The sequence below is a fragment of the Castor canadensis genome, chromosome 13 (assembly GCF_047511655.1).
Source record: "Castor canadensis chromosome 13, mCasCan1.hap1v2, whole genome shotgun sequence".
Classification (NCBI taxonomy): Eukaryota; Metazoa; Chordata; class Mammalia; order Rodentia; family Castoridae; genus Castor; species Castor canadensis.
In genome coordinates, this window is record NC_133398.1 from 102,907,542 (window position 1) to 102,934,099 (window position 26,558).

General features: G+C 44.3%; 1 protein-coding gene across 8 annotated transcripts in view; it reads right to left on the bottom strand.

Annotated features, from left to right (window-relative positions):
• The window catches only part of Syk (spleen associated tyrosine kinase), an 83,253-nt gene extending 57,863 nt beyond the window's left edge, over positions 1-25,390 (bottom strand). For 3 of the 8 annotated variants that reach the window (XM_020166375.2, XM_020166366.2, XM_020166329.2), the window contains exon 1: positions 24,791-25,390. The gene's annotated coding sequence lies outside the window, so the exon portion shown is untranslated. Of the gene's footprint in view, positions 1-9,476; positions 9,551-15,929; positions 18,470-19,340; positions 19,473-21,011; positions 23,679-24,790 lie in introns of those variants that run through there. The other 5 variants (XM_074052371.1, XM_074052368.1, XM_074052369.1 and 2 more) reach the window with 4 other exon arrangements.
• Between the last annotated feature and the right edge of the window lie 1,168 nt (positions 25,391-26,558).

Here is a 26,558-nt window from a genome sequence, read left to right on the forward strand (position 1 = left end):
CAGTGCACACTGACTCACTCTAAGTCACTGGTAAAGGCCCCATATCCCCAGGATGCCATGTGCTCCTTACCTGACATGTCACGCACACTGTTTTCATATTTGTTCTCTAGGAATACTGAGACAATTCCTAAACTAATTCTGTTCCAAATTGTTGGCTCCCTGTTGGATTGTGCAGGTATGAAATGCAAAAGGAAAACTATGTTACACATTGCCCATCCAACGCAATACAGTTAGCATACCTTTTTCTGACTTACTTAGATCCAGTAGTGTTTCCTAAGAGGCTTATTAACCATCATGACTTTGCCCAAAATTATGAAGAGTCTGTGGGCCTTCATTATCCCAGTTCCTTTCTTTCTTATGCACAACCTTTAGGAAAACTTAAGCTCTAAATCAAGGTAACAAAATAACTCTTCAAAATGAGGGGCTTGCGGCTGTACATCAGACGAAGGACTGATAACCAGAATATACAGGGAAGTTAAAAAACTAAACTCTCCCAAAATCAATGAACCAATAAAGAAATGGGCAATTGAACCGAACAGAACTTTCTCAAAAGAAGAAATCCAAATGGCCAAAAAACACATGAAAAAAAATGCTCACCATGTCTACCCATAAAGGAAATGCAAATTAAAACCACACTAAGATTCCACCTCACCCCTGTTAGAATAGCCATCATCAAAACACCACAACAACAGGTGTTGGCAAGGATGCGGGGGGGAAAAGGAACTCTCTTACACTGTTGGTGGGAATGTAAACTAGTACAACCACTCTGGAAAAAAATTTGGAGACTTCTTAAAAATCTAAACATAGATCTGCCATATGATCCAGCAATACCACTCTTGGGGATATACCCAAAAGACTGTGACACAGGTTACTCCAAAGGCACCTGCACACCCATGTTTATTGCAGCGCTATTCACAATAACCAAGTTATGGAAACAGCCAAGATTCCCCACTACTGATGAATGGATCAAGAAAATGTGGTATTTATACAGAATGGAATTTTACTTAGCCATGAAGAAGAATAAAATCTTATCATTCTCAAGTAAATGGATGGAACTGGAGAACACCATTCTTTGCGAGGTTGGCCAGGCTCAGAAGACCAAAAATCTTATGTTCTCCCTCATATGTGGACTTCAGATCTAGGGCAAATGCAGCAATGAGGTTGGACTTGGGTCACGCACTAAAGGGAAAGCACATATGGGAGGTATGGGGATAGGTAAGAAACCAAAAACATGAAAGTATTTGATGTCCCCACTGCAGAGAAGCTAATACAGAAACCCTAAAGTGACAGAGGTCAATATGGGAAGGGGATCTGGAACTAGTGAAAAGGTCAGGTAGAGATGAATCAACTTGGGTTATAACACATTTGTACATGGAAGCAATGCTAGGAATCTCTCTGTATAGCTATCCTTATCTCAACTAGCAAAAATGCTTTGTCTTTCTTATTATGCTTATGTCTTCTCTCCAACAAAATTAGAGATAAGGGCAGAACAGGTTCTGCCTGGAAGAGAAGGGGAGTTGGGGGGAGAGAGAAGGGGTGAGGGTAGGGGGGAAAAATGGCCCAAATAATGTATGCACATGTGAATACACGAATAAAAATAAAATAAAATTTAACAAAACGAGGGGCTTTGTGTTCTGAAGGCAATGGTTGCTTCTGTCCTCTGCGTTGGTCACAAGGTTGGGCTGCATCTTATGTGCCCTGTACTGGGCAGGATCCATCTGTTGAGGATGCCTGGGCATGTGTGGATAAGAGTTAAAGGCTGAGAAGGGCGTACAAGTCCACTCAGGGATCACAGTTCTGGGGTCCAAACACTGACTCCACTACTTTTAACCTGAAATCTAGGACTCTGCTTTGCCACCCACAAGATGAGAATGGTAAAACTCAGCTCATGATTGGCATGGGGGTTCCCTGTGTGGAGCTCGCAGTGTGGCACTTAGCACCTGGTAAGTGTTACACTTGCAGCTGGGCGTGTTGTGAGTCAGGATGATGGCTTAGGGCACTTCCTCACTGCCAGGGTAGAAAGGACTTTGCTCCTAGGAAGGTCACACATCCCTAAGGTTGCATTGCTGCACACTGGCTCAGGGAACACCAGTGTTGATTGTGTCAGGTGGGATCATCTGCCCTTGGGATTCCGCTTGACCTAACTGCAGCCATCTTGAGCTATGACTGCTAATAATAATTAGCTTGAGCTGATAATGACTGCTTTTGGGTAGTCCTGGCCTGTTCCCCCACAGAGTTTCCCAGCACTATGAATAAACAAAACCATTTGAATGATATGTGGAGCTTTCTTTCCATTAGATCCTGGTGCCAGGAGCAGGCCTAACTTTGATACAAGCTTAAGATAAACCAGATACATTCTGGCTTAGATTAAGTCATTTTTGTCCTAACCTAGAGAAGTGCCCCTCTTAAGCCAAATTGCAGGAGTTTGTCCAGGCCCGGCTGCTACCCAGGACCACGCCTCTGTCAGCAAGTCCCCAGTCAATTGCACCCACACAATCCTAGATCTGCTTGTCTCTTTCTTTTTTTTTTTTTTTTTCATTTTTCTTTTATTATTCATATGTGCATACAAGGCTTGGTTCATTTCTCCCCCCTGCCCCCACCCCCTCCCTTACCACCCACTCCGCCCCCTCCCTCTCCCCCCCTCAATACCCAGCAGAAACTATTTTGCCCTTATCTCTAATTTTGTTGTAGAGAGAGTATAAGCAATAATAGGAAGGAACAAGGGTTTTTGCTGGTTGAGATAAGGATAGCTATACAGGGCATTGACTCACATTGATTTCCTGTGCGTGGGTGTTACCTTCTAGGTTAATTCTTTTTGATCTAATCTTTTCTCTAGTTCCTGGTCCCCTTTTCCTATTGGCCTCAGTTGCTTTAAGGTATCTGCTTTAGTTTCTCTGCGTTAAGGGCAACAAATGCTAGCTAGTTTTTTAGGTGTCTTACCTATCCTCACCCCTCCCTTGTGTGCTCTCGCTTTTATCATGTGCTCAAAGTCCAATCCCCTTGTTGTGTTTGCCCTTGATCTAATGTCCACATATGAGGGAGAACATACGATTTTTGGTCTTTTGGGCCAAGGGTCCCATGGCCCCTTGGGGGTGCTTCCCAGACACTGGAGCAGGTTTGTGCTGGAATACCTGTATTCTTATAATGTCTTTTTAAAAAGGTGGAAGGGTTTCAGGGGTGAAGTTCTTTGAAAACTTTAGTTTACTTTAAATACACACACACACACACACACACACACACACAGGGGACTAAGGTAGAAAGGAGAAAAACGGAGGAGATGAACCAATTCAGGTTATAATGCATATATATAATGTCACAATGAAACTCTCTATATAGCTATCTTAAACAAACAAAATGTCTTTTTTCACAAATGGAGAACGGAAAGGTAAAACAGGTTCTGTCTGGGGGTTGGCACCAGTGGGAAGGAGGAGGATACAAGGAAAGGGTGAAGAGGGCGAATATGGCAGAAATATTATATATTCATATTTGAAAGTGGAAAAATGAGACCTGTTGAGACTATTCCAGGGATGTGGGGAGGAGGGATAAAGGAGAATGAAGGAGGAGGTGAATTCAACTATGATATATTGTAATTTACTTTGTATCCCCAGTACAACAATAATAAAAAAATGATTAATAAATAAACACACAGAAAAACCAAATCAAAGCTAATGACAGTTAATGGCTAGAACTAAGTCACAAACATACATAATTATTATACCATGTTCTTTACTTGTCTGTTAAAAATATTTATAGCAAAAATTTAAGTTTTTCATGCAAAAATATTAAAATAAACCCTAAAAACTCACCGGACTTAGTATGGGTCCAAAAGCCAAGATTGAGGTGTCTCCCTATTGGTTACCAGCTGGAAGGGGCCTGAGCAGGAACACAGACACATCACCTGCAGGGCAGGTGAGCGACAGTGAACCATAGAGAGGGTGCATTAGTGGATTTATTGTAGCAGTGGTAATGACTGTGCTACAATGTGGACCCAAGCTACTTCAACAGTGTTGTGGAGGACCATGAATGGCCCCAGGTGTGGCCCTCATCTCCTGTGCTGAGCTGACTGGAGCACAGCAGAGTGCCAGAGGACAAATGCCTGAGGTTTCCCTGCTGCAAGGCAGGTATCTCTGTCCTGTACCCTTGAGTGAGCCAGTGCCCAGTATGACCTATGACCAGCCTGCAAATCTGGATGTCAGAAGCCACAGGACCTCCTGGTGGGTGGGTATGGGACTCTATCATTGCCAGGCTCTGGCTTGAGAAATGATTCTTAAGAAAAACATTGCATGGTAATTGGAAGATTGTGTGTGTGTGTGTGTGTGTGTGTGTGTGTATGTGTTGTTTTGGGGGAATGAAACTAGAGCCTCACCAGGCAGGCAGTCTACCACTGGTCTACATCCTTAGTGTGTTAAATAGCTTTCCATTGCTATGACAAAATGCCTGAGATAATCAGCTTAAAGGAGAAAGGCTTTACTTTGGCTCACAGTTTCAGAGGTTTCAGTCCATGACCTGTTGTTTTGGGCCTGTGGCAAGGCAGAGCATCATGGCAAGGAGCACAAGGTGGGTCACAGGGGCTGGAATCTCAGCATCCCCTTCAAGGGCATGCCCCTAGTCACCTCACTTCCTTCCATCAGTCCCCACCTCTTAAAGGTCCCACCACCTCCTAAGAGTGCCATCAGCTGGGGACCAAGCATTCAACACATGAGCTTTTTGGGTACATTTAAGGTTTGTAACACCATAAAGATTCATAAAAACCACAATACCCAGCCCCACAAGATTCTTATTTCAGAACCCATTGGGCTTGTCACTAAGTTTAAAGAGAAATATCAAATTGAAGAGATTGCCTTTAATCCTGAAGACTGTGATCTGTCTACCTATATCTTCCCGGTACCAAACATTGTTTGGCACAATAAAATCCACCAATTTAAGCCAGGTATGGTAGCTCACACCTGTAATTCCAGCTACTTATGAGAGGGAGATCAAGAGGATCATGATTATTGGTCATCCTAGCCAAAAAGTTGGTGAGACTCCCATCTCAACAAACAAGCAAGATATGGTGGGTCCATAACTGTACACAGGGTCCAGCTACACAGGAGGCATAGGTAAGAGAATCAAAGTCTGAGACCAGCCCGAGGCAAGAAAACACAAGGCCCAATCTGAAAAATGACCTAAAGGCAAAACAAGAGGCATGGCTGACGTGAGAGTGTCTGCCTAGCAAGTGCGAGGCCCTGAGTTCAAACCCCAGTACTGCCAAAAAAAGAAAAAGAAAAATCTTCCCACTTGGTTAACCAATATAAAATGCAAGGTGAAGAGACTTTCACTGCATTAGAAAATGGTTCCTTTGTTTCACAAACATGTCTGTTACCAAAACAATCACATATAACTTGGATTTAGAAAGTATTTCCTGCTTTGTGCAAGAGTGAAATAAGCTGGGTACCAGTGACTCACACCTGTAATCCTTACTACTTGGGAGGCTGAGCGGAGACCATTATCTCCAAAATAACCAGAGCAAAATGGACTGAAAATGTGGCTCGCGTGGTAGGGCGCCTGCTTTGCAAGCACGAAACCATGAGTTCAAACCCCATCAAAAAAAAGAAAAAAGAAACAAAATGAGTTGATGCTTATTATTTGAGATAAACATGTTCCATAAAGTCACCTAGTGTTTCTTTAGGGCCTGGGGTCAAAGTACCTTTATCAACAGAACGATACCCAGCCTTGTCCCATGTGTGTCTGATTAAAGGCACCATATGTAATCAGCTTGCTGGTTCCTGTCACCGTGACTCATCTGAAGCATCCCTCTAAAGCATAGATTTACTCTCAAGGGCAAAGCATGGCCGTCCTGGCTTGGGGACACTGGCCTGCACTTCAGCACTGCAGACAATCCCCAGAGAAGAGCCAACATGGCGGACACCATGGCATGAAATAGACTGGGGACAGGATCTTGTTCACTGTAGGACAAGTGGCCTTGCTCGGCCTCAGCTGGAATCACACACATCGGTAACTCACGTGCTGTGGGCTCAGTGCAAGTCCACTGATGACCACTGAGGCACCCTGAGTATTGGTTTTGGGGTTCCACAAATATGGAGTCCAGAAAAATGGCATCAATTGTATCTTACACATGAATGCTTATGTAAGAATGACTCAGAGTCATTCTTTACCCATGTTGACTAACTTCTAGAGTATTCTCAAGGGGCTTGATGGTCACGTGGTAAGTGAGAAGTGCAGATCACTGCAAAGATCAGTGCAAAAGTACCTAAATTTCTCATGACTATTTACAAATTCTTATCTCATGTCACCTCAGGTCCTGAGAGTCACACCCCCTACATCTGCCTGGCTGGCTAACAAAATGCCGCCTTCAAAAAACATAGGTTTACTCACATATGTCAATGACAAAAACTGAGTATGGTGGCACACACCTGTAATCTCAGCTCTCAGGGAGACTGAGACAGAAGAATTATGAGTTTGAGGCCAACTTGGGCTACATAGCCAGAGACCCTGTCTCAAAGAAACCATAAAGAAAAAAGAAAAAGAAAAAACCCAGGCCACAGTGTGAAGCAAATGTGTTGACAAATGTGTTTACCGTTATGGGTGCAGATGGTCACAGCGGATGAGCTGATGGCTCAGTGGACACAGGTGACATGAGGACAATGGCCTGGTACCCTGCGACCCCAGCCCAATCACTCTGCATTTCCTCATCCATCAAAATTGCAGTTTCATCTTTATTTGGAATATTCTTCTTTTAGGAAAAATAAAGGCATGAATTGTAAGAAGGCAGCATTTGTTAATGTTTATTGGTGTTGTAGTTTTCTATAATTTTAAATTAAAAAAAAATTGTTGTGAAGAATAAATAACAGTCATCTGTGGTTCTGGCCAGGTGTTGGAATTCAGCTGTTTTGCACAAACTGACCATAAGTCACTTGGGTGTAGGAATGGATTGGCAACGGTTACACCAGCTACAGTTAGGGTCTTACATGTCCCCAGAGGCCTCGTCCCAGCTCACTGCCACTGGAAGAAACTTTATGAGGTGACCTTGTCATTGGGACGTGCCCCTCAAAGGGACATGAGGACCATGGCCCCTGCCTCCCACTGTCACACTTTTCAGCATGAGGAGGCAGCTTTTCGGCTGCACCATGATGTTTTGCTTTGCCATAGGCAACAAGGCCAACCAACTGCAGATGGTCCTTTAAGTTGATTGCTCAGGTGCTTTGTTACAGTAACAACAAGTGACCAACAGCCAGTACCTGATCCTACTGTTGACACGTGGGAGGTACTCTGATAATCAACGTGCAAGACCCGGAATCTCCGAGGAAGCAAAGAGCATGAACTGCTTTGGTCATTCTGAAGTTGCCTTCTGGTTTTTTTTTAACCAGTTCCTAAAGAAACCCCACTGTTATGTAACAATGCCCCTCCAAATTGTTCTGTGAGATTCATATCAAAATATCAGCTAGCTTGAGTACTGGCAGAGTAAAGTCATCCTCTCCCTCTCCTCTCTGGTATCACCCACAGTAAGAAGGACCAGAAAGAGAAATACTGTGGAACGAGCGAACACTGCTAACCCTGAACAACCTAAGGCAATGTCTTGGTGAGCTTTCTATTGCTCTAACGGAATACCTGAAGTGGGTTACTTTATAAAGTAAAGAGGTTTGTTTTGGCTTATGGTTTTGTCATGGTTGAGGGGCTGCTTCTGTAAAGACCTTCATGTTGGCAGAATCCCAAGACCGTACAGGGCCTCCTATGGTGAGAGACAGAGATCATGAGAGACAGTCAAACTGGCTCTTCTACAGGGGAGCCCATAAACCCACTACTGCATTAATTGCCTGAGTGGATTAATCCATTCATGAGGGAGGAGTCTTGACTTCATGAGTTTCCTGCTGGGTTCTACCTCTTAATATCTCATACTGGGGATTACACTTCAATGTGAGTTTTAGAGGCACAAACCATGTTCAAACTACAGCAGAGGATCAGACCAAACGCAGTCAAGGCTCATCCTACAGTGTGAAGAGTTACATGGAGGGCCAGCAGCTACAGACCCTGAAAAAGCCCTAGGACTGAGGGATCCACATTGCAGTGGCCAAGCCAACCATTTCTTAAAGATGGAGGAGAGACTGTGAATGGCTAGCAGCCACACTGGAAACGAATACATACTAATCCAAGTCACTAACGCACACACACAGCATTTATTATTCAGCATAAAGAAACTATAGTTAGTCTAGAACACATCCAAGCCCTTCCAAGATCTATTTCAAAGATGAGGAACAATGGGGTATCTACACAATTACACTACAAAAATGAAAGGCAAGAAACAACAAGAAAAACCAAAGAGCGTTCACTTGGACATTGACCCAAAGGGTAGATGATGAAGTCAGGAACACACACACACATACACACAATCAAGGCCTGTAGCAGAATCATCACTTTGCTAAGGCAGTAGCTCAAGCCAGAGGCATGCAAGTTAGGGCAAGAGAGAAGCAAGGAAAGAAAACCTGGCAGAAATCAAGGAAAAAACAGAAAAGAAATGGCAGCTATTATATCAAGCAGTAGAAAAAGAACAGCCATTGCAAAGCACCCAGGGGAGATGATGGAGTACCTGAGGGAGATGGAAATTACGATGAGTTCAGGAATTTAACAGAAAAATGTGAGACAGACAAAGGAAATGCAAACTCTGCAGAATTGACATCCCTGTGTAGAGAAGTTAAATAAAGAAGTAGCATATATGTTTAAAGTTACATGTCAATCTCCAGAAATAAAAGAGGCCTTGTCTCTGGGGCTAAAAGAACATCTTTTTTCAAGAGTCTCTAAACAAACAGGAAGTTATTTGGCTTCAACTGAAAATAGAACTACAAATCCCACTTCTGGGAAAGCATCCTAAAGATCCGAAGACAGTATATTGAACAGCCAGCTGCACTCTCATGATTATTGCAGGACTATTTCCAATAGCCAAGAGATGGCAACCAACATGTCCACCAGTGGAAGAATGGATAAAGAAAATGTGTATATATCACAGTAGAATACTATTCAGCTATAAAAAAGGAAATTCTGTTTTTTGTGACAACATGGATGAACCTGAAGGACAGTATGTTAAATGCAATTAGCCAGACACAGAAAGCACTAAAAACACTTGTTTTCAGTTGTATATGGAATCTAAAACAAACTTATAGAAGCAGAGAACAGAATGGTGTTAGCAGGGACTGGATAGGGTGGGGGACATTAACGGAAGAGCACAAAGCTGCAGTTATATAGGAAGATGGTAAGAGTTTAAAGGGGTGGATATGTTAATTAGCTCCATTCATTCATCCCATACCGAGAACATATATTATGGCATCACCGTGTACACTATAATCGTACACTATTACAATTTGTCAAACAAAAATTTAATTCTGGATTTCAGGCTTCTGCTTGGCAAGGCCTGAGGCCCAGAAGACTGAGTGATGCTCACAGCTTTCAAGTTCACAGTCTTCAAAGGTGGCTAATGTACCCACCCAGTGGCAGGTTGTCCGGCTGGGTCCAGGGCTGGCCATGTGAAGTGTCAGGATTTGGGAAGACTCCAGGGTCTCTATGGAGAGTCAGAAAGACAGAGGAGGACTATCAACCTTCTAACCACCTGTTTCCAAGTCACCCCAGGTGTCTCTCAGAACCGCAGCCACCAAGCCTACAGTAGCACAAGGAGCCATCTAAACTTGTTGCTGTTGAGTGCTCAGTGGTTTGGGCCACTCACTGCTCTGATCAACAAGCTGTCACCAGGACACAGCAGGCCCTAGATGAATGACACCATGCCCTCCACCTGCCTGCAGGGCTCAGTCACTGAAAGTATGGTGACAGGGCACAGTCCAGACAGATGCTCAGGTCTCTAGGTTTTGGGCCCAAACATCGGACCAGGCCCCAGCTCTCAGTGTGATCCCAGAAGGCAGCCAGGACTGAGAATCACTTGTTCTGGAATTACTTCCTGATCAGGGAAGGTGCTGGGACTCAAAATCCATGCAGACAGAGCTGACACTGAAATGCGTTGCCTGTGGCACAGGCCACCAAAGCCAGGAGGACAGGTACAGGGTAGGGGAGTCAAGTTTTGCAGAGGGTCCCATAGAAGCAATGTGAACATGGTCAGGCGACACTGTCCTTTTAATTAAAGAGCTGCCATGAATGTTAAATGATAATATAGGAGGAGAGTCTTCTTCGTGTCCCTTGTGGTCAGTCCAGCCCAGAGAGAGCCAGAACTGGCTGTGGGGTGAAGAGCCAGAGGACAGCACCCGCGCTTTAGCTTCCTGCTGTCAGGCTGAATCATGAAAGGAAGTCTTGTAACTCACAGGCCCTGCTCAGTGATCCTCTTGTGGTCTTTTATCTGTACTCAAATTAAACAGCACAGGAGTTCCAGAGATGGACAAAGCACCCATCTTGCCATCTCTCCCTGGGACGTGGGAGTGAGGCAGGGCCTAGCGTGAGAAGGTCCCCAACTCTTGGGCTGTGCCCTGCTCACTTCTGTGCACCAAAGACCCCCTCAGGGTGCTCCTGCCTCCAGATTCCAGCCGCCCTCATTCTTAACTCCCTAGAAGCTAAAACCTCATTTTCCTGCATTGAAAGTAGCTCAGGACACTCAGCATTTTTTTTTTTATTTTGCCCTCATAAAGAACATCTTGCTTTCAAAATGAACAAAAGTTCAGATGTCAAGGTGCATGGGAATAACGTTAGATTTTTTGTTTTAACAAGACTGGGGATGGAAGCCAGGGCCTCGTGCACGCTAGGCAAATGCTCTACCACGAGTCACACCCCCAGTCCTTGATTTTTTTTTTTTCTTAAAGTAGAGAAGTGAACATTCCCTCAAAGTCCTCTTGGACAAACAAATGGCTCCATTCTTTCAGGAACCACCACAGACTTGCAGAGAATGGGCTCCATCTCCTCCCACACCTCCACACCCAAAGACACAGTAGCTCAATGTCAAATGGCGTGGTGTGTCCACAGAGCTATGCTCATCCTCCATGGACTTGATACCATCTCTGATTACCCACAATGCCTAATACAATGCCCATGCCAGGTAAATATACTGTATCGTTCTGGGAATAACGACAAGAAAATGGTCTGTATCAGTCCTCTGATGTTCCAGCCCCCAAGGTTACAGTGGGCTGCCTGCATTCTGAGTCACATGTGCTTAGTCCCAGGATTGGTTAGAGTTTGGCAAGGCAGCAACTGGGAACCAATTCAGCTCCCCCGTGCCTCACCATAGCATACCACTGACTACTCTGGTTAGACCCCAGTGGCACCTGTGTGTGCCCACAGGTGGACCCATGAGGCAGGGGAAGCGGGGAGAGTGGAAGGCAGGGCCTTGTCCCTGTGGCCAAGATTCAGGGTCTCACCTCCCAGGTGAAGATGCTCCTGTGTCCCCATCAATCCTGGTGTCAGATCCCCTTGAAGAAATTGGGGAAATTGTTGCCATGGTAAAGGCCAATGCACTCACCATGAGCTGCAGTGCTAAGAGCCAGGGATGCGGAATGGTGGGAGGCAGGGAAGGCTCCTCCCCATCGCAGGCTCCCCAGGGGACCAAGGCTGTCAGGCTTAGGTCTCACTGGCCCCCACGGGCCTTTCTTTCATCATGGCAATTCTTGTCTATTCTCTCCCACACACAGCCACCAGCCATGAGTGGTCACTGGCCCTTGAAATGTGTCTACTATGACTGAGAACTGAACTTTCCAATTTATTTCATTTTAAGTAATTGAAATGTAAATGGCCATGTACAGCTGGTAGCTTCTCCTTGGCCAGAGAAAAGCCTCTGTGCCCACCTGGGCAGTTCACATGCCCATCTGAGACCAATGTGGTGTGGACTGCAGGTCATGATGGGTGTCACATAAATATACCCCCAGGAGCAGTCTGTGTGGACAGGCACCTCTCCCTTCCAGAAGTTTTTCCCACTAGGGCCAAATTTGGAGGTTCTGGGTTTTCATTCTTATTAAGGGGATGGTATATTTTTCTCCAAATGCCCAGTTTTACTGTATCCAAAGCATATCTGATAGATTCAACTATTGGACAGAAACTTTAAGGGTACATACAATCTGCCATCCTTGGGAGTACCAATCGCACAAAAATGTTACAGCATGGTCTCCAACTGGATGCTTTTAAAGTGTGTGACAAGGGCTCAAATCATGTAACAAAGCCATCCAATGACTAGGGACCTGGAGATAGAAGAGTTGGGGAAAGCACTCTCCACGTGATGCTTGTTACACTCAGCTCACTGATTACTGAACGCGTTAGTGTTTACAGACAGCTTGCTTTAAAATCAGGTGACATAGTTGGCCAAGAGCTCCCCTGTTTCTGTGACCTTCCCATAAGGTCTTTTTAAATTATGTTGGTCACAAAAGGCAACTTTTTCAGTCCCCAAGTGACCCGTAAATATTCATCCTTGATTTCCTGCTCTTAATCATGAACATTTTACAGACTGCCCCTTCTCTGCAAGTCAGTCACCTCAGCACTTTGCATACAGCACCTTGAGCTTGACAGAAGCCCAATGGGGAGGTATTTTTAGCCTCATTTTGCAGACAAAGTAGCAAGAGCCTAAGAAGTTTCAAGCAAATGGTGGAATCCAGACTGCTTTTGACAACCAGAGGTGGGCTAGGGAGCCACCGCTTGGAACTGGGGGTCTAGGAGTCAAAGCCAGAGTGTGTGATGAGCCCTGGGGCTCTCCATGGTGAGTTCGGCACAGTGTGGAGGGAGGCATTCAGGGCCGGGTAGGTGACAGCACAGACCATCTTCAGATCACCACCTACTGCAGCCTGCAAGGCCCAGACACTAAGCCACAGACACCAAACCATCACCCAAGTTCTCAACCAAGAGTGAGGCTGTTTATGTCCTTCTTGTGAAAACAAAAAAAAATTCACACGCAGCAGCTACATGACAAACGATATGATAGCAAATAAGTCCAGTGAACTAAGAATAACAATAAAAAGTAATCCCAAAGATGGGAACCATTCCAATCAGGTGGTACATACATTCCCTCTCTGAGTTATTTTCTGTGTATTCGTCACCAAGTGTGTCAGCAAGTGCTGCCATTCTCAGGCACCTTCCTCCAGAGTGTCTGCAGACTGACTTGGTGAACACAAGTTCTCATGCACTGAAGTGTTCACACCAAGGAAATGGTGACTTCTCTCTCTCTCTCTTCCTCCCTCCCTCTTTCTTCCCCCCTTTTCTCTCCCTCCTTCCTCTATCTCTTTTTCTCTTTCTCCCTCACTCCTTCCTTCCCATTCTCTCTCCTTCTCTCTCTCTCTCTCTCTCTCTCTCTCTCACACACACACACACACACACACACACACACACACACATCAAATAGTAAGGGACCACTCTGGCCTGCCCAATATTTGCATTCAAGACTCACACAACTGCCATTATACTCAGTGCACCAATAAATTCCAATTTAGTGGAAGCTTCACTGTCAGAGACATGCTTGTGTGCTATGAACTGCCACAAACTAGTTCTGAAACAGTGGTCCTCCTCCTTGACTGCTGCCCTTGGTGGGATGGGGTGGGAGGCTCTACCCTCAACCACCCTGGCACCTCTGGAGGTAGGCCTGGGCTTGAGACATGCTCCCAGGGTGCCAGCTGCAAATGTGCTTGAGAACCAGGGCTGTGCTATGCTGGGCTAGCCACCCCACCTCTCCAAGCCTCACTCCTCGCTTGAGGGCAAAATTGTCCCAGCAGTCATGACAAATGTTGGATATCATATATCATAATCAGTTCTCTTCTTGGTGCCATCCTATTCACTTCTTCTCCTCCCAAGCAAACCTTATTTTATTATTATTTCCCAACTCAAAAAAGACTTTGTAAATACTGCAAATATAGGGAAGCATGTAGAGTGAAAATTCATATTTCACATTTTGTTTCAAACCAGTTCCACTTTCCTCCTTGGATAAGTGCTGTTTTCAGTTTGGTAATTAGGTTTTCAGATCAATGAGCAGATGTACACACATGTGCCTAGGTACATATGCTGTGCCTGTGTGTATTAAATAACAACTCAATGTAAACTCATGATGTGCACTCAGTAGCTTAAAAATGTACAGTGATATGCTACAACTTGCTTTTTCATAATACAATGTTGACATCATTATATGTTGGTGTATAAAAATCCCACATTTGCAATGCATACATAAAGCTGGAGTTTAACCACTTCCTCCATTAATGTCTTTCATTTCCCCCCCCCACCCCTTTTTGGCTATTACAAAATCAAATGGTGCAATGAATTACTGTATACATACATATAATTTCTACACTTTTGTCAATTTGTATGTGTACTAATTTCCAAAAAGTGAAATTGTTGCATCACAGCTCTTGAGTGTTTCAAATTTCAGAAGATATTATCAAGTAACACCAATGCTCACTGAAGGATGTTTTCTTGTTTACTTCAATGAAGTCACTCCATATTAAGGTTACTAGTGCTTTACCACAAGCATTGCAAATAAATCTAGCTTACAGGGTTATTTCTACTTATTTATATATTTTATTGGTATGCATATCCACTTAAAATTATAGGAAGTGATACCTGTCAACCTTCTATTGTGCATTTGTACATTCTATAACATTTAGAAAGCCCTCTTTATTCCACAGTTATTTAATAACTCATGTTAAGTTTTCTTATTTTCATTATTCCACTGCTATATATTTCTTAGTCTGTGTTCAATCTGGAATTAATTTTGGTAAAAGAGCAAAGTTTGTTTTTTTTCCCCAATGACAAGGCAGTATTTCCAAGACCATTAACATTAATTCCTACCCCACCGCCCTCCCTTCTCCCTCCTCCTAATGATGTGACCGCCCCCTGGCTGCCCAACTCCAGTGGCAACTTGAGCCTAAACTTCCATTCCTCCACAGCTGTGCCTGTGCCCTTCTGGGATTTCCCTGTCTTTCTTCTCTTCCTCCCCATCCTTTAAATTTTTGCCAGTCTAAATGGGAAGAAACACTATCTCTTAAGTATTTTAATTTGATTAATTTTGTTTGGTTTTTACAGAGTGTTCTGCAACCATCTGCCCATTCAGGTGGCTGGACACCTCCCTACCTTGATGCTGCTGTGCCTGGCAGTGCACAAAAGCCACTGTGAAGGGGTTGGCAGTCTTCACTCAACCATTGTGTCCCTGCTGAATTGTACCCCCTGCTCCCCAGATTCAACTGTTGGTATCCTAACCACATGTACTGCAATTGTGACTGTATTTGGAGATAAGGGCTTTATAGAGGTGATTATATTAAATTAGGGTGAGTCCCAATCCAATATAACTGGTATCTTTATACAAAACGGAAATTTGGACCCAGGGATGCACACAGAGGGAAAATGTCATGTAAAGATGAAACCAGTAACCTGCAATCCAAGGGAAAAGACCTGTACAGCTCTCAGAAAGAACCAGATCTGCCCCCACCTTCATCTTACACTTCCCTGAGCTCTGGAACCATTCTTCTTTTTAAACCAACCAGCATATAGTACTTTGTTACAGCAGCCTGGCACAAACTAATACTCCATTCGCTATAGTTCATACACTATGAACGGGCAGCAGCAATTTCCAGAGCTTACTGGAAATAAGCTGGAAGGAGTTTCATGCAAATATGTCTTTGCAGACATCGGTGGTTCCTTTGGGCGAGATTGGCCCTCATAAATATGGGCCTTCTGTCTTCTTTCTTCTCCCAAGGTACCAAGCCACCTTTTCTGGACTGAGTTATGAACATGCACTTGCCTCACAAATATCCCCTATCTGGATGGAAATGAGTCTGACAATTCCCTCCCCATTTTGTTCCAACTCTTCAGAACACCTAGCACTTCTTCCCAACTCTCAATTTTGCCCCTCTCAAAAAATTTTGACAACCACAAACACTGTCTTAGCTTTGCATCACTATAATGAAATACCTGACAAAGATTACTTATGAAGAAGAACAGGTTTGTTGAGATCACAGTTTGGAGGTTCAAGGGCATGGTACCTGCATCAGCTGTTCTGGTGAGATCCCATGACAGATGGCAATGACAAGAACACTGCAAACAAGTACTCACATGTAAGCCAGGAAGCAGAGAGAGGGAGGAGCCAGGCTTGCTTCTTTTATAATAATCCTTTTACAAGAACTCCAGGGTTGCATAAAAAATGGTGTAATCTAAGGGAGGACTTCCAATTACACAAGCACCTCCCACCAGCCCTGCTTCTTAAAGACCTCCCAACTCACAGCCCTGAAGACCAAGTATAATCACATGGGCCCATGGGGGACACAGGTACCACATCCAAACCCCAACACATATGGAGGCCTGATGGGGACCTGGCAGTGGTGCTCATGACCCCACACAACGTGCATCTGTCAGACTGTGCAATTCTTATTCTTTCTTTGAATAATAAACACATCAGATGTTCTCATAAGAACCTCTCATGAGCCCAGGAGTTTCTGTCTAGTTTCCTATGGAATTTACTCAATTCTCAACCAAAGCAGTAAAGACCGTAAGTTTTCTACAAGTACTAGTGAAAGAGTGCTATCATGTCCTACACCAAGCTTGTGTCACCCGCCAGCCTTTGCACAAAGCTTCCTTAGTTTTAACTCTTCCCATCACGTAGTATGATGGTGGTCCTTTTTCCTTCAAATACAGTAGTGGATAAGACCTCTGGTTCTGCTAGGTGCTGGTGGCTCAAGCTTGTAATCCTAGCTACTCCAGAGGCGGAGATCAAGAGGCTTGAGGTTTGAAGCCAGCCCAGGCAAATAGTTCACAAGACCCTATCTCAAAAAACCCATCTCAAAAAAAGGGTGGTGGAGTGGCTCAAGGTGTAGGTCCTGAGTTCAAACCCTAGTACTGCAAAACAACAACAACAACAACAAACCTCTGGTTCTGCATTAGAAACCCCTATGTTCAAGCGTTTGAATCCCAGCTAGGGGTTTGACGAACTCCTTCACATTTCTGGCCTCCCTGTTGCTCAGCATATTGAATTAGATGGTCGCTGAAGTCCCTGTTACCTTAGCATCCTATGCATCTTTAAACATACTTCTAAGAAATTTGTGATTTTGAACGCTCAGTGTCCTGGTGTGGCTTTGACCACGAAGCCTCCTTCTCAGATTTGGCCCACAGGGTTAGAGGGAGCCAGTGAAGACCCCAGAAGCCAGCAGTGGTGGGAACCAAACGCCATAGTCTGCAAAGCAGCCACCTTGCTCTAGCAAGCCTCTTCTCCTTCCTGCTCCCTTGGACTCACTCCCTTCCACACAGCTATGACCATGAGTTGACTGGTGTTGCTAAAAAAGGAAGTGATGGACTTCCGCCTCAAGTGTATGTAAGAGCAGTAAATTCAGAGAAAGAAAAGAAGCAACACTAAGAACACCTTGCAAAAACACATCCGCGAAGTGTTGGGGGGCAAGAGGGCAAATCATCGGCAGATGACAAACTATTAATGTCCTTGGAAGATGTCAGGAAGGACAGGCTCACACTGAAGAAGGAGCCCCAAGTGCAGGCAGGAAGCAGGGAGCAGCAGCCAATGGGGGGAGGAAGCCCCAAAAGTATGGTGCCTTGGAAGTGACAGAGACCAGAGGGCCACCTGGCTCTCTCCAGCTCCCCAGCAAACAACAGAAGCTGTGTTACAGGAGAGAGGAGATGGGTTTGGATGGTTTGTTCAGGCAGGGTAAGGCCACATCCACTAATAGAGAGTTCTTGCTTCCTACACTGGGTCTGTCTCACCCTCCTCCTGCCACATGGGGACAGACTGCAAAAGAATGGCACCACAAATTCAGCCTCAAAAGACGGTGAACACCTAGGACTCCTCAAAACAAACAAACAAACAAAACAGACCAGCAAACGATGCTGGAAATATCAAGCTCATCAGGAATGCTGCCACCACAAGAAAAGTCACCAAAGAAGTACACAGACGAATGACGCCCAAAGAGAGAGGTCATGTGCAAGACAGAATGTCCAGCTGGGTGCTGGCAACTCACACCTGGAATCCTCGCTACTTGGGAGGCTGAGATCAGGAGGCTTATGGTTGGAGGCCAACCTGGACAAATAGTTTGTGAGACCCCCATCTCCAAAATAACCAGAGCAAACTGGACCGGAGGTGTGGCTCAAGTGGTAGAGTGCCTGTTTTGCAAGCCTGTAGCCCTGAGTTCAAACCCCAATCCCACCAAAAGGAAAAGAGAGAGTGAGAGAAAAAAAAAAAAAGTCCACACTGGGCTAGTAACAAGAAACTGCAAGAACCTAATACACCATTTTAAAAAAGAAACAAAGAATTTGCGACATTTCCTGGAAATTAACCACTGGCTTGCTAAAATGAAAAACCTCATGTGGGACTGACTCCAGGAAGAGAACTGAACTCCGGGCTGGAGAACTTTCTTGGGATGATGATTACCTTGAAGGTGCTGTGCAGATGACAAAGGAGAGAGAAAGAAATGAAAAGGGAAAGTGTTCTCACTGTAGTATCGCTTATAATGCCAAAACCCAGAAAAACAATCTAAATGCTTATCAATAAGCTATCATGGTCCTCATTCTGTGAAATAAAGTGGAGTGAACACAGATTTGAGGAGCTCCCCCACCCAACATACTGTTGACTGAAAAAAAAAAAAAGAAAAGCAAGCCACTGAGCCATGAAGGGTGAATACATGCACACATGCAACACTGCGGCTGCTGGAGACACACATGTGCACACATACATGAGTGCACACGCGAAACCTGGAAGGAAAGGCACCAAACTGCTCCCGCCCAGTAGGACTGGTAAGGCTGAGACTGGTGTGGGCTATTGTTGCTTGCTACATCTGAATTCTTTACCCATGCATCAGTTAGGAAATTGAAAACATTTCAAAAAGAGAACCGTAGGAAGTTCGCCTATTTTGGAAGTCAGGGAAACTCACAGTAGAAATTGCTGCTGCTCCTCTGAAACCTCTCTGGGCATGCAATTATTAGACTCCTCTGAAACCCCCGCTGGACATGAACTATGACTCCTTTGAATGTGTAACTATTAGACTCCTCTGAAACCTCTCTGGGAGTGCAACTGTTAGACTCCTCTGAAATACCTCTGGGAGTGCAATTATTAGAGTCCATCCAAGACTGTGGGGACAGCTTCCCAGAGTCACTCCCACCACAGGAGGGCTGTGACATTTATGTCAGTTCTAACCACAAGCCAGGGACTGCAGACAGGTACAGTCTGCAAGATGCATTTCCCCTGTGATCAGTCCAGTTACAAGAACTTCAAGAGTAGTTAAAAACTACAGACTGGGGATTTGAACCCAAAAGGACCTTGATCTCTACTGTCTATAAAATAGCCAGCAAACATGACTCGAGGCATAATAAAAATCAATGAATTCAGCTATTCTTGGCATTTAGATGAAAATAGTCACAATATTTTGCTTCTACACTAGCAAATCCTCAAAACTTACAAAACAGCAGCAAGAAGTCTGTCCTCATTCCCAGAAGTGACTTCGGAGCTGGGTCCTACAGGATGCTCTGGGGACAAATGCACTCGGTGACGGTGACCCTTGCTGGGAATCTTCGTGCTCCACCTGCAGGATCTGAGAAGTCACCCCTGCTTACCGAACTGAGTTCTGCCCATGCTGTCTCCCAAAGGAACTGAGGGAATGGAGGGAAGCCCGGCGGGTTCTCCAGAGAGACAAATACCCTCACTCAGAAAATAGGACAGAGGTGTTGCCTCAAATGCAATCGCGACACTGACGCTTATGCAAAGTACAGATGTTTAACCGTGACATCGGAAGTGAAAAGAACATTTTACGAAGCATCATTCAAAATAGGTCATAATGGAAGGAATCAAAAAAGTTCCATGCTATGGACAATAAATAAATAATCATAGAAATAAACTGTTTGGGGGGGAGAATGCATTCAACAATGTAATAACAGATTTGTGATAGGTAGAATGTAGGTGGCTCGTGCCTGTAATCCTAGCTACTCAGGAGGCAGAGATTAGGAGAAAGTAAACCCTGGGCAAACAGTTCGTGAGACCCTGTCTTGAAAAAACCCAACAGGAAATAGGGCTGGCAGAGTGGTTCAAGGGTAGAATGTCTGCCTTAACAAGTGTGAAGCCCTGAGTTCAAATCCAAGTACTACAAAAAAAAAAGACAAAAAGACATGAATGTTTTTAAGAGATATATTAATATCCTTAAAATGCAATACAGAGAATATGATAACTGGTAAAAAATATATTTAGTTGACAAACTCCTGCAAAACATTCTTCAGTTATTAATATATGGGTAGCAAAACTGAAGAGCTGCTGTCAAAACAGAGCAAAAAGACAGATGAGCACTCCAGAAAAAAAGAAAGGAAAGCAGAAGTGTGTGGTATATTTGATCTGGTGGAAACATGTGAAGAGGGGTTTCAGCTTATTGTCAGAGAGTTGGAAAGAAAATTGTAATAGGTCAGTGCAAACTAAGAAAACCCCCAAAGCAAAGCAAAGTTTTACCCCAGGAAAAATAAAAAGGGGCAAAGGGTATCAAGAAAGTGTAAGCATATTCTGTGCTATGCTGGTGTGTTTATTGTTACCATAGCAAATTACCTGAAACTGGATAAAGAAAAGAGGTTTATTTTGCTCACACTTCTGGAGGCTGAAAGCCCAAGACAGGGTGGCCCCATCTGTTTGGCTGCTGGTAAGGCCCCACTGGCTACATCCCAAAATGTCAGTAACACTATGGCAGGAGCCCATGGATGAGAGACAGCTCACATGACGAGACAGGAACCAGAGAAATTCAGTGGCTGGCTTGCTCTTTTGCAACAACCTACTCAGGGTCTAAGATCAGTAACAAAACCCTTCTGAGAGTGGCACCCATGACATAATCACCTCTGCTAGGCTCCACATCTTGAAGGCACCACCACCTCTGAACACGGCCACACTGGGGACCAGGCCTCTAGCACATGAACCTTGTGGGACATACTCAAACTGTATTTACAGCACAGCACATGCCAGGACCTAGCTCCTCAGAGTTACCCTGAAGCTCTAGTCAGGGAACACAGGTGCAGGGGTGACAGTGGGCTTTGGCCTGGCATGCTGAGTGCCCTGCCATGACTGAGTGGAGGCTGAGCAGGCAGTAAACTGCACTTACACAGTCACGGTACAGTCCACACCGAATGACACCATTATCCTGGGAAGGTGTGGGTGACAAGGTGGTCTAGGACTACCAGCCAGCTCCTCAGTTGTCACATCAGAAACTCAGCACACACTGTCTGAAACTGCAACATTAAAAAAAATTAGCAAATACATCCAATACTAGGAAATGAGGAAAAGTGCAGAAAAAAAAGCTTTAAAAAAATCAAAAGCTTACTCTGGAGGGTAGTACTAGAGGATCATATAAAGGCTCAAAGTTGTTGCAATAAAATTTTTTAAAAATGCAAAACTAAATGAGGTCACACCAAAACCTTTCCCATGTCAACTCAACAGGAAAGGACAGGCACAACGAGTGACCAGACTGGCCAGTACAGAATGTGGATTTCCCTAAATCTTTGTTCTGGGCCCTCTCTTTTTCCATAAGTATCCTGGTCACTTACCTGGACACCATCCCAGTCTCTTCTTCTGCAGATCTGTGGCCTGCCTGCTCTGTCTCCGCTCTGGCCACAGCACCTTCTACTCAGTAAGCCTGTGTTCCTGCTCAGTGCTGCAGGATGGCCCTAATTGCAGCACCACCCCAGCTTCAAGAGCCAGGACCCCTGTATCACAGGGGGGTACCTGTGTTCTTCCAGACACCATCCGTCATAAAACTCACACCACCTGCCCCTTCCCCAGACTAGTCCTCACCACATTCCTAATTGTCTTCACATCTTCTTCTAGCCAGAAATATGATATTTCCAAGACATAAAAGAATAAGAGCCTGTCATTTGTAATATGTTAAATAAACTGTAATGTAAACAAAATATTTTTCTTTGTGTTATCTTTGCCTTTGGCTAAATTTGATTGTATTTAAGATTCAAGGCAGGCATGGTGGTGCAATCCCAGCACCCAGGAGGTTGAGGCAGGAGGATCAAAACCAGCCTGGATTACATAGGGAGACTATGTCTCAAAAAAAAAAAATCCTATTCGGCCACCTTTTAAGAGACATAGAGAAAAACTTAGATAATTGACCCTTAAAGGGAAAAAAATTTATAGATCCAAGCAAATAGAAAATTTCCCTGATAACACAATATCAAAATGTATGAACTTTCTAAAATCCAATCTGCCTACTTATTTTTTAAAATCTTCTCCATAGACTTTTCATAGAAAAACCTTTTTTCCTAGTGCTCAAATCCAACCTATTCAAATCCTACGTAGAAGGGACAAGACACAATTAAACTAGACAATTTGATTACAGTCTTTGTTAGGATCCTGCCTTTGAATTCTAGTGGGGAAAAAAAAAAGCTCACCTAAATTTATAATTTATTTTCTCCATCCAGTTATACCTAAGTCAATCCAAAAATGGAAGAAATTGTTAAAAGCTGCACAATGAGGGTAAAAGAAGGTGAGTTAGGAATAGTGGGAGGAAAACTATATAGTAAGGGCAGAGAAGGCAAAAATTAGCTTGAACTGTAAAGACTCCTCTCCAATGCCTCAGGCGGAGATAACAGAAGTAGATAGAAAGAACCAGCTGCAAAGAGAACAGGAAACCATATTTCTTCCAGGGACTGGCTGTGGCTGTGCCCGGTGACCATAGCTTGTTCTTTGAGTAACTACTGCTGTCTCTCAAGTTGTAAGACTGTGGGAAATTCTATGTCTGAAATGCTGTCAGTAAAGGCTGAAACAGCCCATTCTCCTTGAAGGATCTGTATTTGATTGCAACGATAGGAGATTCAGTGAACTCTTGCTATGTCAGACTTCTTGAACAAAGGGGCCCTGCTCACCCATTTCTGGAAAGTGTGAAGTAGCCGGCAGTCAGATGCTGTGCTTTCAAAAGCAGACAGCTGGTTTTAGAATAACAGTTATATGCTTTTTTTTCCCCCCATAGAGCCTTATGAGCAAAGATGAATGTTTCTTGAATACAGACTTAGTCCCTCAGTCACAGCTCTCAAAAGCAAGGTTTTCTTTCTTTTTTTTTTTTTTTCTAAGTTTTAGGGAACCTCATTTAGTGTCAACACCTGTGCTAAACTGACGCACACCTATTTATAGTCTGTATTTGTTCCACTTAGTGAGATTATTCATGCCATACAATGTAAGGACACAGAAATATTTACGTGTGGGATTGCAGGACATGCTCAAACCGGACTGGAGGGTCCACGTGGACGTATGCTTTTCTAAATTCTGAAATTTAGTTCTAAATTTAAATTTTAAGAGTTTATGATGATTATGGATGGACATATAGTATGTTGTGTAAATTCTACTTAAGAAGCTTTAAAAAAAAACAGCAATATTAGACCTGTTTCAATAGTGTTAAAAAAAAGACCAAAGGGTGCCAGTGGTTCACACCTGTAATCCTAGCTACTCAGGGGCAGAGATCAGGAGAATCCTGGTTTGAAACCTGCCCTGGCAAATAGTTCATGAGACCCTATCTCAAAAGTATCTGACACAAAATGGGGCTGGCAGAGTGACTCAAGTGGTAGAGTGCCTAAGCATGAGACCCTGAGTTCAAACTTCAACAATTTTACCAAAAAAAAAAAGTCAAAGGGAATCACAACTGAAATGTAAATTTAGCAATAAAATAATCTTTCTGCCAATTTCATCTCTCAGGAAAAGGATATACTTAAAGTCTCCATTTTTGTCCTAACTTTAAAAATTAAAAACATTTTCATTAATTTTTAAGACTACTTATAACATCTTATGTATCTAAGCACTCAAATAGGGAGGACAGTACAAATGAATTTCTGTTTTCCTGCAAAATATTTCTTAATACATTCAAACAAAAGTATGATTTGGATAAAACAAAAAGGTTTGATGAAATAATTTCAATTAGCAAGATTTCTCACTTACAGCACCTAAGTTGTAAGTCTTTCAACCTCTTAGCTCAAATACAATCAAATATAACGACATCATATCAATGTGTTTGATTGCACTTACTTAAAAAGCTACCTGTGTAAAAGCGATTAATTTGTTCTATCGAAACCAAATCAGAAGGTAGAATGGATTCCATTTCCAGCAGAGTGTCTCAGGCACCACATGTCTCATTGTTTTTTAAATATGAAGATTCCAGAGATGGAACATCTCCAACTATTTTTTTACCACCTGCCAAAATGCTTCAAAGTTGTTTTTTTTTTTTTTTAAGGCTCAAAGTAAAAGAACAAACAATTCTCCCAGACAAGCGTTTTTTACTCAACTTGAACTCAATCTTTGTGGCAAAATTCATAAAATAATCCACCAGATGCAAACTCTTGACTAGTCCTGGAATATTCAAACAAAATTTGTTACATTTGTGGAGTTTTAGGTGAGCTTAAGGTTTTGAAGCCATACTGCCAAAAGACATTTACATTTCATTACGGAAAACTATCATTAGACGCACGGAGCCCAGGGAGCTGGGTGCTGGATTTTACTGCGGCTCAGAAAGCATCGGGTTTTGCACCACGGTGCTGCCTTTCTGCAGCAAAACAACAACAACAAAAAAACCAAAAAACCACGCACATCTGTAAAGCCTCAGAAGCCATGGGGACATTTCTACTTTGGGTCATTTCGATAATCACGGTGCCACCGCGCAGTGCATCTCTCCGTGGCCAAATGAAGGCTCACGGTGCCTCTCCTGCCCGGCCTCCCTTCCTGGGTTTCTGCCTCTGAAACTTCTGGTCTGAGCTGGTCACCTCCAGCTTGCAAAGGCCACCTGCCCAGGTGCCAGCCACCAGAGACCCGGGAAAGCGTGGGCACCGCGGATCGTGCCCCTCTCACCCAAAGCTCCAGGGCGTGCGGCCCGGGAAGTGGCGAGGCCACACCTACCTGTGCCAGGTGAGGCCGGACAGGGTGCGGGGCTCCGGCGCCAGGGCGCGGAGCGCAGGACCCGGGCGCGGGGCGCAGGATCGAGACACCGCAGCTCCTCCGCGCTCTTCTGCAGCCTCAGCCACCCGGCGCGCCGCGCTTCCTCATTTTGGGCCACTTCCTTAACGCGCCAGGCTGCGGCCCGCACTTCCTCCTGGCCGCCGCCCCATGGCCCGGCCCGGCCCGGCTGGTAGACCGACCGCGCCCGCGCGCCCTGAGCTGGCCGTGGCCTTGGCTGCCAGGCTCCTTCCAGGAGGAGCGCCCCGCACCAAGGGCCTCCACATGTAAAGAAGGGAGGTGGGCCAACGACAGCAGCCGTTGTTCCTGCCAACCCTGCCGCCATTCAAGCGTCCCTTGTCCTTTGCATTGTGATCGCTTGGGAAGAGGATCTTTCTCCTTCACCCTATGGTGTATTTGCAGGCTTAAACCAAGATGTGCCTGCTGACACTGTGGCCGGAACACAGAACAATCCTGAAAGGTGACCCCAAGGCGAAAGCTAGTGAAGTCCTGCCTACCCAGTGGACTGTCTTCCCAGGGTTTTAATGGAGTCTTCCTTCTTCCCACAACTGAGTCTGGTGTCTACAGCGAAATGCACTAAGATTAATCCTTTTCTTCAGAGTTAACGTGGCTTTAAAACACCCTCCCCCCCCCCCGTCAGAATGAGAATACAGTCACTTGTGTCTAGTCTTAACCAATAATAATAATATTAATAATCATATAAATAAAGCCAGGAGGTGGTGAAAGCCAAAAGGGGATCTCACATGTGCCCGATGTCAAGAGCTGTAACAAAGTTTCTCAGAGCCACGACCTTGCAAAAAGGCCACCCACAGTCTTACACAGAACTTGAGCAAGGAGCCTGTCCACCAACCGCCCCTTCAACCTTGGGCTGACTCTGCCTTGTCGTTGATACTTGTAAGCAAGGTTGATTGTTCCAAAATAATTTACATAATCCTCATTTTGCCTTTAATATTTTACCCTTGCCTCAGGCTGATAGATCACCACCTCAGACATATTCCTAGTGCTGTGCTCTGGCCCTCCCAGGCAAGCTCAGTCTTTTTGGAGAATTTTTCTGGGTGGTGTTTGGATTTTGACAGGACATTTCCCATAAAACAGTGTCCCGGCCTCCATAACAGTAGTTGTCAATGCCTGTTTAAAAAACAGAACCCTGAGCCCAACTACAGTAGGAGAATTAAAATGGCCTGTTAGATTGTAACAACATGGAGGGGAAAAAATGGGAGGTGAAGGAGGTGTGCCCTTCAATTGGAGCCCCTCAGTCTTTCCTGTTTCCACTGTGGTTGACTTTCTCTTCCATCCATTTTTGCCATGAAAATTTTTAATTGAAATGGAGGATTTTTTATATTGTCATATTTCACAATCATGACTCTATTTTGCTTCAGTGAGCCAGCAGCATAGCAATGGCTCCCTCATAGAAGCGGTAGAAAATCTACAGGGGGGTTCAGAGTTGTCAAGATGGCGGGAATGGATCTTGGAGGCCTGACTTGAATCTGTGCAGAGCAAACCAGCCTTCACTATGGTGGCTGACATGTTTCTTGGGGTGTCACCTGATGGAAATGAGGTGTCTTTCTCCATCCACTACAAAGTCTTCCGACCTGCAAGTCATCTTGAATGTTCATCACTATGCTGGTAGTGATTTTTTTATTAAAAATTGTTAAAAATCATCACATAAATACCTAGAAAAAAAATCTTCCCTGTGCCTTTTTCTTCTCAG